Raw genomic sequence first — 9,513 nt, 5'->3', positions numbered from 1 at the left:
AAGAGATGGAAAGAACACACAAAAGAACTGTACAAAAAAGGTCTTAATGACCTGGATAACCACCATGGCGTAGTCTCTCACTCAGAGCTAGATATTCTGGAATGTGAAGTCAGGCGGGCCTTAGGAAGCACTGCTGCCAATAAGGCTAGTGGAGATGATGGAATTTCAGTAGAATTATTTAAAATCCTAAAAGACGATGGTATTAAAGTGCTGCACTCAATATGTTAGCAAATTTGGAAATCCAAACAGTGGCCATAGGACTGGAAAAGATCAACCCTCATCCCAATTCCCAAGAAGGGCAGTACTAAAGAATGTTCAAGCCACCAGACAATTGCATTCATCTCCCATGGTAGTAAGGTTATGCTGAAAATCCTCCAAGCTAGGCTTCAGGATTATGTGAACCGAGAACTTCCAGATGTTCAAGCTGGGTTTAGAAAAGGCAGATGAACCAGAGATCAAATTGCCAACATTTGGTGGATTATAGAGAAAGCAAGGGAATTCAGAAAATATCTACCTTTGTTTCATTGACTATGTTAAGGGCTTTGACTGTATGGGTCAAAACAAACTGTGGAAAACTCTTAAAGAGATGGGAATCTTACCTGTCTCCTAAGAAACCTGTATGTGGATCAAGAAGCAACAGCTAGAACCCATATGGAACAACTGATTGATTCAGAATGGAGAAAGGGGTACGACAAGGCTGTTTATTGTCACTCTGTTTATTTAACTTATACACAGAGAACATCATGGGAAATGCCGGGCTGGATGAGTTACAAGCTGGAGTCAAGACTGCCGACAGAAATGTCAACAACCTCAGACATGCGGATGATACCATTCTAATGGCAGAATGTGAAAAGGAACTAAAGAGCCTCTTGATGAGGGTGAAGGAGGAGAGTGACAAGGCCAGCTTAAAACTCAATATTAAAAGAAATAAGATAATGGCATCTGGTCCCATCACTTCATGGCAAACATAAGGGGAAACAGAAGAGGCTTCCTGGGTGGTACAAATGGTAAAGAACCTGCCTGCCAATGCAGGAGACATAAGAGACGCAAGTTCAATCCCTGGGAAGATTGGGAAGATTCCCTAGAGAAGGGAATGGCAACCCACTCCAGTATTCTTGCCTGGAAGATCCCATGGACAGAGGAGCCCAGTGGGCTACAGTCCACAGTGTCACAAAGAGTCGGACATGACTGAAGCAACTTAGCAGCATACATAAGGGGAAAAGGTGGAAACGGTGACAAATTTCCTCTTCTTGGACTATAAAGTCACTGCAGATGGTGACTGCAGCCATGAAATTCGAAGACAGTTGCTTCTTGGCAGGAAAGCTGTGACAAACCTAGACAGTGTGTTAAAAACCAAAGACATCACTTTGCTAATAAAGGTCCGCATAGTCAAGGCTATGGTCTTTCCAGTATTCACGTACAGATGTGAGAGCCAGATAATAAAGAAAGCAGAGCACTGAACTGATGCTTTCAAACCATGGTGCTGGAGAAGACTGTTGAGAGTTCCTTGAAAAGCAAGGAGATCAGCGTGTATCTTAAAGGAAATCAACCCTGAATACATCTTCAAGGACTGATGTTAAAGCACCAATACTTTGGCCACCTGAAGCGAACACCTGACTCACTGGAAAAACCCTGATGCTGGGAAAGATTGAAGGCAGGAGGAGAAGGGGATGACAAAGAATGAGATGGCTGGATGGCATCACCAATTCAATGGACATGAACTTGGGTGAATTCCAGGAAATGGTGAGGGAAGCCTAGTGTGCTGCAGTCTGTGGGGTCTCAAAGAATTGACCGACTTGGCAACTGAACAACAATAAATTAGGCTGGTGTTATAATTTTGGTTTATTAAAGATTGCAGTCTATTTTAAACCAAAAGAGTTGACCTTACACCATGTAAGACTGAAATACACCAAATACATGAACATGAAGGAAATCTAAGGAACAGATTAATAGAAGTAAGAACAGAAGAAAAACTGAGTATTTGGAAATGCATGAATTATACAGTACAAAAATTATATTTCAATAAAGCTGTTTTCTCAAAACAAAAAATTGTGACAGTACCTACATCACTGAGTAGTTATGTTTTAAAACATTAATGTATGAGGCATCTAGAAGAGTAACATGAAAAAACATTAGCTAGTGCCTGATGAACTATGGAATGAGGTCCGTGACATTGTACAGGAGACAGGGATCAAGACCATCCTCATGGAATAGAAATGCAAAAAAGCAAAATGGCTGTCTGGAGAGGCCTTACAAATAGCTGTGAAAAGAAGAGAAGCGAAAAGCAAAGGAGAAAAGGAAAGATATAAGCATCTGAATGCAGAGTTCCAAAGAATAGCAAGAAGAGATAAAAAAGCCTTCCTCAGCGATCAATGCAAAGAAATAGAGGAAAACAACAGACTGGGAAAGACTAGGGATCTCTTCAAGAAAATTAGAGATACCAAGGGGACATTTCATACAAAGATAGGCTCGATAAAGGACAGAAATGGTATGGACCTAACAGAAGCAGAAGATATTAAGAAGAGATGGCAAGAATACACAGAAGAACTGCACAAAAAAGATCTCCACAACCCAGATAATCACGATGGTGTGATCACTCATCTAGAGCCAGACATCCTGGAATGTGAAGTCAAGTGGGCCTTAGAAAGCATCACTATGAACAAAGCTAGTGGAGGTGATGGATTTCCAGTTGAGCTATTTCAAATCCTGAATGATGATGCTGTGAAAGTGCTGCACTCAATATGTCAGCAAATTTGGAAAACTCAGCAGTGGCCACAGGACTGGAAAAGGTCAGTTTTCATTACAATCCCAAAGAAAGGCAATGCCAAAGAATGCTCAAACTACCACACAATTGCACTTATCTCACATGCTAGTAAAGTAATGCTCAAAAATCTCCAAGCCAGGCTTCAGCAACATGTGAACTGTGAACTTCCTGATGTTCAAGCTGGTTTTAGAAAAGGCAGAGGAACCAGAGATCAAATTGCCAACATCCGCTGGATCATGGAAAAAGCAACAAAGTTCCAGAAAAACATCTATTTCTGCTTTCTTGACTATGCCAAAGCCTTTGATTGTGTGGATCACAATAAACTGTGGAAAATTCTGAAAGAGATGGGACTACCAGACCACCTGACCTGCCTCTTGAGAAATCTGTATGCAGGTCAGTAAGCAACAGTTAGAACTGGACATGGAACAGACTGGTTTCAAATAGGAAAAGGAGTACGTCAAGGCTGTGTATTATCACCCTGCTTATTTAATTTATATACAGAGTACATCATGAGAAACGCTGGGCTGGAAGAAACACAAGTTGGAATCAAGATTGCCGGGAGAAATATCAATAACCTCAGATATGCAGATAACACCACCCTTATGGCAGAAAGTGAAGAGGAACTAAGTGATGAAAGTGAAAGTGGAGAGTGAAAAAGTTGGCTTAAAGCTCAACATTCAGAAAATGAAGATCATGGCATCCGGTCCCATCACTTCATGGGAAACAGATGGGGAAACAGTGGAAACAGTGTCAGACTTTATTTTTCTGGGCTCCAAAATCACTCCAGAGGGTGACTGCAGCCATGAAATTGAAAGACGCTTACTCCTTGGAAGGAAAGTTCTGACCAACCTAGATAGCATATTCAAAAGCAGAGACATTACTTTGCCAACAAAGGTCAATCTAGTCAAGGCTATGGTTTTTCCTGTGGTCATGTATGGATGTGAGAGTTGGACTGTGAAGAAGGCTGAGCGCCGAAGAATTAATGCTTTTGAACTGTGATGTTGGAGAAGACTCTTGAGAGTCCCTTGGACTGCAAGGAGATCCAACCAGTCCATTCTGAAGGAGATCAGCCCTGGGATTTCTTTGGAAGAAATGATGCTGTAGCTGAAACTCCAGTACTTTGGCCACCTCATGCGAAGAGTTGACTCATTGGAAAAGACTCTGATGCTGGGAGGGATTGGGGGCAGGAGGAGAAGGGGACGACAGAGGATGAGATGGCTGGATGGCATCACTGACTCGATGGACGTGAGTTTGAGTGAACTCCGGGAGTTGGTGATGGACAGGGAGGCCTGGCGTGCTGTGATTCATGGGGTCGTGGAGTTGGACATGACTGAGCGACTGAACCATTATATTCTTACTAGTTTTAAAACCTAAGCTATTGTCATCAAAAGGAAATGTAATGAGACTTCCATGGTCTTCAGTAGTTAAGAATCCACCTTGTAATGCAGGGGACATGGGTTTGATGCCTGGAGCAAGTACGCCCACCAGCAGCAACTGCTGAAGCTTGCTCCCTCACTCTGGAGCCCATGAGCTGCAACCACTGAGCCACAATCACTGAGGCCCTGCGCCACAGCTAGAGAATTTGTGCATCTCAACGAAAGATCCTGCATGATGAAATGAAGATCCTGTGTGCCTCAGCAAAGACCTGAGGCAGCGAAAATAAATAATTTTACAAAGGAAATGTAGTGTTGTTGATGTTAGTAAATATATTACTGGCACGGAATAGTCTAGGACTTGACTCAGGTATATACACAAGAATTTGTTAATAAAGCAGCAACTGCAAATCAGTCAAGGAGTTTTTCAGTAAGCTGTACTACAATTTTTTTCATATTTCTGGAGGAAGGTAAATTGGATCTATGCTAGTCCACATAGCAAAATACATTCCACGAAAACTATATATTCAAATGTTAAAAGCAGTATATTTCAGAAGAAATTTAGAAAATTTATATATAATCAAGAATTTGAGACTTTTTAAAAGCAAAGTGGCTGTACAGGCGCAGGAGGACCGAAAGGAGCTACTTCACGTTCAAGGTCAGGAGGGGTGGTGGTGAGGAGGTACCCCTCATCCAAGGTAAGGAGCAGTGGCTGTGCTTTGCTGGAGCACGTCCAAGGTAAGAGAAACCCAAGTAAGATGGTAGGTGTTGTGAGAGGGCATCAGAGGGCAGACACACTGAAACCATAATCACAGAAAACTAGTAAATCTAATCACACGGACTGCAGCCTTGTCTAACTCAATGAAACTAAGCCATGCCGTGTGGGGCCACCCAAGACGGGCAGGTCATGGTGGAGAGGTCTGACAGAAAGTGGTCCACTGGAGAAGGGGATGGCAAACCACCTCAGTATTCTTGCCATGAGAACCCCATGAACAGTATGAAAAGGCAAAATGATAGGATACTGAAAGAGGAACTCCCCATGTCGGTAAGTGCCCAATATGCTACTGGAGATCAGTGGAGAAATAACTCTAGAAAGAATGAAGGGATGGAGCCAAAGCAAAAACAATACCCAGTTGATGTGACTGGTGATAGAAGCAAGGTCCAATGCTGTAAAGAGCAATATTGCATAGGAACCTGAAATGTTAGGTCCATGAATCAAGGCAAATTGGAAGTGGTCAAAGAGGAGATGGCAAGAGTGAACATTGCCATTCTAGGAATCAGCGAACTAAAATGGACTGGAATGGGTGAATTTAACTCAGATGACCATTATATCTACTACTGCAGGAAGGAACCCCTTAGAAGAAATGGAGTAGCCATCATAGTCATTAAAAGACTCCAAAATGCAGTACTTGGATGCAATCTCAAAAATGGCAGAATGATCTCTGTTCGTTTCCAAGGCAAACCATTCAATATCACAGTAATCCAAGTCTATGCCCCAACCAGTAATGCTGAAGAAGCTGAAGTTGAACGGTTCTATGAAGACCTACAAGACCTTTTAGAACTAACACCCCCAAAAGATGTCCTTTTCATTATAGGGGACTGGGATGCAAAAGTAGGAAGTCAAGAAACACCTGGAGTAACAGGCAAATTTGGCCGTGGAATACGGAATGAAGCAGGGCGAAGGCTAATAGAGTTTTGCCAAGAGAATGCACCGGTCATAGCAAACATCCTCTTCCAACAACACAAGAGAAGACTCTACACATGGACATCACCAGATGGTCAACATCAAAATCACACTGATATTCTTTGCAGCCAAAGATGGAGAAGCTCTATACAGTCAGCAAAAACAAGACCAGGAGCTGACTGTGGCTCAGATCATGAACTCCTTATTGCCAAATTCAGACTTAAATTGAAGAAAGTAGGAACAACTACTAGACCATTCAGGTATGACCTAAATCAAATCCCTTATGATTATACAGTGGAAGTAAGAAATAGATTTAAGGGACTAGATCTGATAGAGTGCCTGACGAACTATGGAATGAGGTCCGTGACATTGTACAGGAGACAGGGATCAAGACCATCCCCATGGAAAAGAAATGCAAAAAAGCAAAATGGCTGTCTGGGGAGGCCTTACAAACAGCTGTGAAAAGAAGAGAAGCGAAAAGCAAAGGAGAAAAGGAAAGATATAAGCATCTGAATGCAGAGTTCCAAAGAATAGCAAGAAGAGATAAGAAAGGCTTCCTCAGAGATCAATGCAAAGAAATAGAGGAAAACAACAGACTGGGAATGACTAGAGGTCTCTTAAAGAAAATTAGAGATACCAAGGGAACATTTCATGCAAAGATGGGCTCGATAAAGGACAGAAATGGTATGGACCTAACAGAAACAGAAGATATTAAGAAGAGGTGGCAAGAATACACAGAAGAACTGTACAAAAAAGATCTTCACGACCAAGATAATCACGATGGTGTGATCACTCACCTAGAGCCAGACATCCTGGAATGTGAAGTCAAGTGGGCCTTAGAAAGCATCACTATGAACAAAGCTAATGGAGGTGATGGAATTCCAGTTCAGCTATTTCAAATCCTGAAAGATGATGCCATGAAAGTGTTGCACTCTATATGCCAGCAAATTTGGAAAACTCAGCAGTGGCCACAGGACTGGAAAAGGTCAGTTTTCATTCCAATCCCAAAGAAAGGCAATGCCAAAGAATGCTCAAACTACCACACAATTGCACTCATCTCACATGCTAGTAAAGTAATGCTCAAAAATCTCCAAGCCAGGCTTCAGCAATATAATGAAGTGTGAACTTCCAGATGTTCAAGCTGGTTTTAGAAAAGGCAGAGGAACCAGAAATCAAATTGCCAACATCGGCTGGATCATGGAAAAAGCAAGAGAGTTCCAGAAAAACATCTATTTCTGCTTTATTGACTATGCCCAAGCCTTTGACTGTATGCATCACAATAAACTGTGGAAAATTCTGAAAGAGATGGGACTACCAGACCACCTGACCTGCCTCCTGAGAAACCTATATGCAGGTCAGGAAGCAACAGTTAGAAGTGGACATGGATCAATAGACTGGTTCCAAATAGGAAAAGGAGTATGTCAAGGCTGTATATTGTCACCCTGCTTATTTAACTTCTATGCAGAGTATATCATGAGAAACACTGGGCTGGAAGAAGCACAAGCTGGAATCAAGATTGCCAAGAGAAATATCAATAACCTCAGATATGCAGATGACACCACCCTTATGGCATAAAGTGAAGAGGAACTAAAAAGCCTCTTGATGAAGGTGAAAGAGGAGAGTGAAAAAGTTGGCTTAAAGCTCAAGATTCAGAAAATGAAGACCATGGCATCTGGTCCCATCACATCATGGGAAATAGATGGGGAAACAGTGGAAACAGTGTCAAACTTTATTTTGGGGGGCTCCAAAATCACTGCAGATGGTGACTGCAGCCATGAAATTAAAAGACGCTTACTCCTTGGAAGGAAAGTTATGACCAACCTAGATAGCATATTCAAAAGCAGAGACATTACTTTGATAACAAGGGTCTGTCTAGTCAAGGCTATGGTTTTTCCAGTGGTCATGTATGGATATGAGAGTTGGACCGTGAAGAAAGCTGAGGGCTGAAGAATTGATGCTTTTGAACTGTGGTGTTGGAGAAGACTCTTGAGACTCCCTTGGACTCTGAGGAGATCCAACCAGTCCATTCTAAAGGAGATCAGTCCTGGGTGTTCTTTGGAAGGAATGATGCTAAAGCTGAAACTCCAGTACTTTGGCTACCTCATGCGAAGAGTTGACTCATTGGAAAAGACTCTGATGCTGGGAGGGACTGGAGGCAGGAGGAGAAGGGGACGACAGAGGATGAGATGGCTGGATGGCATCACTGACTCGATGGACTTGAGTCTGAGTGAACTCTGGGAGTTGGTGATGGACAGGCAGACCTGGTGTGCTGCAATTCATGGCGTCTCAAAGAGTTGGACATGACTGAGCGACTGAACTGAACTGAACTGAAAGCAAAGTAGCAAATCCAGAAATTATTTTTAAAAACAGAATCCTGAGTTATATAAAAAAAAATTACAGCAAAATTTGGAAAATTAACGTAGTAGAATAACCATTAGGTAAATGTTAACACATTTGATAATGTATGTGAACCTTCTGATAAAACATGTTAGTACATGAGGGTTTTAAAAAATTTCAATTCTCAAAGGCCACCCCCAAAACACACAACAAACAAGACTACCAGAGAAATTGTGGTACTGTTTCTTAGCAGACAAAAAATGCCTGATTCAGTGGTATATTAACATAGTAGGGGAAGTCCTAGCCTGTTTTGTTAGATATGAAAAACAAACCCAGAAATACATATTTGAAAACTTTTTTTTTCAAATTTACATATCTCGATTGAAAGAGATATTTCAATTTCTACACTTAAAATTCCAAAGGAACCCAGTGTTATTATTAGACTTTAGCATGGTATCCGTGTAAATAAAAAGCAGTAAGAGGAAACAAAGGCCTAACAATGGATTGACTGAATAGACCACGACTTTGAAGATGAGCAGGCCCATCAGTATGGGGAGAATTCCTACAAAAGCTCTAGGAAACTGGATAAGTGATGGAAAATGTTTTTGATGAATATCCTGCAGGGTGAGCCTTCAACCTGTGTTGCCCTTCCAGCCTCTAAACCCCACGCTAGACCTGGTCCCACCTCCAGTCCCGACCCTGGGTGTGTGCGCCGCCTTCTGCCCAGAGCCCAGGTCATAAACCTGTTTCTAGCCTCAACTTCTTTCCCTTGGTACAATGCTCTCTCCACCTGCCTCTCTGGGCGGAGCCAAAGTCCTACTGCATCCAGTCATGAGGGAACTACTTACAACTTGTGTGAATCTGCCTAATATGGCTGATATCCAAAGCCCCACGTTTCAAGGTGTGGAACGGAAATGATGCAAGAGATTCGCGTTGTCTGTGCCTCTCCCTGTGTGATTAGCTTTGTGGTGGTTAGTTGCATCCCAGCTAGGTGAGGCCCTCAGTGAACCTGAGTGTATCCTGCTGGAAGGAGGGCGTCCAAGGACGAGTTCCTAGTAGGAGGCTTCAACGGGCCTCCTTTGGGCGGCCTGGCTGGCTCTGCTGGTAACTACCCAATCAGTGCAGGTATAATCAAGATTTTTTATTTTGTTTCTTGGGACTACTTTATTGAGACATAATTTGCCTACAATACAATACACCTATTTAATTTATACGACTCAATGTTGTCACAATTTTATAATCTTTTCACTTCAAAAGCAGCTTCTGGCTGTCAAATCACCCACTTCATTTCTCTCAATATCTAAACAACCACAAATATACTTTCTCTATATGTAGATTTGCACTTTCTGGATTTT

This window comes from Bubalus kerabau, chromosome 1 (assembly GCF_029407905.1).
Source record: "Bubalus kerabau isolate K-KA32 ecotype Philippines breed swamp buffalo chromosome 1, PCC_UOA_SB_1v2, whole genome shotgun sequence".
NCBI lineage: Eukaryota > Metazoa > Chordata > Mammalia > Artiodactyla > Bovidae > Bubalus > Bubalus kerabau.
The sequence above is the reverse complement of the archived record's forward strand: the minus strand, read 5'-3'. Positions refer to the sequence as shown.